The sequence below is a fragment of the Balaenoptera borealis genome (genome assembly GCF_965194805.1).
Source record: "Balaenoptera borealis genome assembly, chromosome: X".
In the NCBI taxonomy this organism is placed as follows: Eukaryota; Metazoa; Chordata; class Mammalia; order Artiodactyla; family Balaenopteridae; genus Balaenoptera; species Balaenoptera borealis.
This window is the reverse complement of record NC_138881.1, coordinates 48,229,842-48,233,428: the sequence shown is the minus strand read 5'-3', so window position 1 is coordinate 48,233,428 and position 3,587 is coordinate 48,229,842. Positions and strand designations below refer to the sequence as shown.

At 34.8% G+C, this 3,587-nt stretch overlaps 1 protein-coding gene across 5 annotated transcripts in view; it reads right to left on the bottom strand.

Moving 5' to 3' along the window:
* Positions 1 to 3,587, bottom strand: part of KLF8 (KLF transcription factor 8) — a 336,861-nt gene that overhangs the window by 179,153 nt on the left and 154,121 nt on the right. The gene's annotated exons all lie outside the window — the stretch shown is intronic.

Below are 3,587 nucleotides of genomic sequence, written 5' to 3'. Positions count from 1 at the left end.
GGAAGAGAAGAAAAAAGACCTACAAAAAATACCTAAAACAATTAAGAAAATGGCAATAGGAACATAGATCTCTATAATCACCTTAAATGTAAATGGATTAAATGCTCCAACCAAAAGATATAGACTGGCTGAATGGATAAAAAAAAAACAAGACCCATATATATGCTGTCTACCAGAGACCCACTTCAGACCTAGGGACACGTACAGACTGAAAGTAAGGGGATGGAAAAAGGATATTTCATGCAAATGGAAATTAAAAGAAAGCTGAAGTAGCAATACACATATCAGACAAAATAGACTTTAAAATAAAGACTGTTACAAGTGTCAAGGAAGAACACTACATAATGATCAAGGGAGAAATCCAAGAAGAAGATATAACAATTGTAAATATTTATGCACCCAACATAAGAGCACCTCAATACATAAGGCAAATGCTAACAGCTATAAAAGGGGAAATCGACAGTAACACAGTAATAGTGGGAGACTTTAACACCCCACTTACACCAATGGACAGATCATCCAGATAGAAAATTAATAAGGAAACACAAGCTTTAAATGCCTCAATAGACCAAATAGACTTAATTGATATTTATAGGACATTCCACTTGAAAGCAGCAGAATACAATTTCTTTTCAAGTGCACATGGATCATTCTCCAGGATAGACCACATACTGGGTTACAAATCTTGCCCTGGTAAATTTAAGAAAATTGAAATCATATCAAACATCTTTTCTGACCAAAACACTATGAAATTAGAAATCAATTACAGGGGGAAAAAAAAACCCTGTAAAAACACAAGCATATGGAGGCTAAACATTACGTTACTAAATAACTAAGACATCACTGAAGAGGAAATTTTAAAAATCTAGAAAAAAGTGACAATAAAAACACGACAACCCAAAACATATGGGATGCAGCAAAACCAGTTCCGAGGGCAGTTTATAGCAATACAATATTACCTCAAGAAACAAGAAAAATCTCAGATAAACAACCTAACTTTACACCTAAATCAACTAGAGAAAGCAGAACAAACAAAGGAGGGGGAAGGGTAAGCTAGGATGAAGTGCAAGAGTGGCATTGACATATATACACTATGAAATGTAAAATAGATAGCTAGAGGGAAGCAGCCGCATAACACAGGGAGATCAGCTCAGTGCTTTGTGATCACCTAGAGGGGTGGGATAGGGCGGGTGGGAGGGAGACACAAGAGGGAGGGGATAGGGAATATATGTATATGTTATACAGCAGAAACTGACAACATTGTAAACCAATTATACTCCAATAAAGATGTTAAAAAAAAAAGGAAAGAAATTATAAAGACCAGAACAGAAATAAATGAAATAGAAACAAAGAAAACAAGAGGAAAGATCAATAAAACTAAATGCTGGTTCTTTGAGAAGACAAACAAAGACTGAAATTTAGAAACGAAAAAGGAGAAGTTACAATGGACACCACAGAAATACAAAGGTCATAGGAGACTACTACAAGCAATTATATGCCAATAGAATGGACAACCTGGAAGAAATGGAAAATTCTTAGTTATAACCTTCCAAGACTGAACCAGGAAGAAATAGAAAATATGAACAGACCAATCACAAGTGCTGAAATTGAAACTGTCATTAAAAATCTTCCAACCAACCAAAGTCCAGGACCAGATGGCTTCACACGTAAATTCTTTCAAACATTTAGAGAAGAGCTAATACCTATTTTTCCCAAACTCTTCCAAAAATTTGCAGAAGGAGGTACACTCCCAAGCACACTCTATGAGGTCACTATCACCCTGATACCAAAAGCAGACTGAATATCACACAAAAAAAGAAAATTACAGGCCAATATCACTGGTGAGCATAGACACAAAAATCCTCAGTGAAATACTTGCAAACAGAATCCAACAACACATTAAAAGGACCATATACCCTGATCAAGTGGGATTTATCCCAGGGATGCAAGAATTTTTCAATATACACATATCAATCAATGTGATACACCACTTAACAAACTGAAGAACAAAAACCATATGATCATCTCAATAGATGCAGAAAAAGCTTTTCACAAAATTCAACACCCATTTAGGATAAAAACTCTCCAGAAAGTGGGCATAGAGGGAACATACCTCAACATAATAAAAGCCATATACAACAAACCCACAGCAAACATCATTATCAATGTTGTAAAACTGAAAGCATTTCCTCTAAGATCAAGAACAAGACAAGCACAGGGAGACACCTAGAGGGGTGGGATAGGGAGGGTGGGAGGGAGGGAGATGCAAGAAGGAAGAGATGTGGGAACATATGTATATGTATAACTGATTCACTTTGTTATAAAGTAGAAACTAACACACCATTGTAAAGCAATTATACTCCAATAAAGATGTTAAAAAAAAAAAAACAAGACAAGGATGTCCACTCTTGCCACTATTATTGAACATAGTTTTGGAAGTCCTAGCCATGGCAATCAGAGAAGTAAAAGAAACAAAAGTAATCCAAATTTGAAAAGAAGAAGTAAAACTGTCACTGTTTGCAGATGACATGGTACTATATATAGAAAATCCTAATGATGCTACCAGAAAACTACTAGAGCTCATCAAAGAATTTGGTAAAGTTGCTGGATACAAAATTAATACACTGAAATCTCTGGCATTCTTATATACTAACAGTGAAAGATCAGAAAGAGAAGTTAGGGAAACAATCCCATTTACCATCACATAAAAAAGAATAAAATACTTAGGAATAAACCTACCTAAGGAGTCAATGCAATTTTAACTGGGATTATTTTCTTGCTTACTCTTTCTGATAGTTCATTATTAGTGTATAGAGAAACAACAGATTTCTGTATATTGATCTTGTATCCTGCATCTTTACTGAATTCAATAGTTAGTTCTAACAGTTTTTTGGTGGGGACTTTCGGGTTTTCTATATATAGTATTGTGTCATCTGCAAATAGTGACAGTTTTACTTCTTCCTTTCTAATACTATTTTAAATAGAGTGGCAAGAGTGGGCATCCTTGTCCTGTTCCTGATTTTAGAGGAAAAACTTTCAGCTTTTCACTGAATATGATGTTAGTTGTGGACTTGTCATATATGGGTTTTATTATTTTGATATATGTTCCTTCTATACCAACTTTGATGACAGTTTTTAATCATGAATGGATGTTGAATTTTGTCAAATACTTTTTCCACATCTTTTGAGATAATCATGTGATTTTTATCCTTCCTTTTGTTAATGTGGTGTGTCACACTGACTAACTTGCAGATATTAAAACATCCTTGCATCCCTGGAATAAATTCCTCTGGATCATGCTGTATGATACTTTTCATATATTGTTGAACTTCGTTTGCTAATATTTTATTGCGGATTTTTGCATCTATATTCATCAGAGATATTGGCCTGTTATTTTATTTTTGTGTGTGTGTGTGTGTATCTTTGTCTGGTTTTGGTGTCAGGGTAATTGTGGCCTCGTAGAATGCATTTGGGAGTGTTCTCCCTTTTCAATTTTTTTGAATACTTTGAGAAGGATAGGTATTAGCTCCTCTTTATATGTTTGGCAGAATTCCCTGTGAAGCCATCAAGTCCTGGTCTTTTGTTTG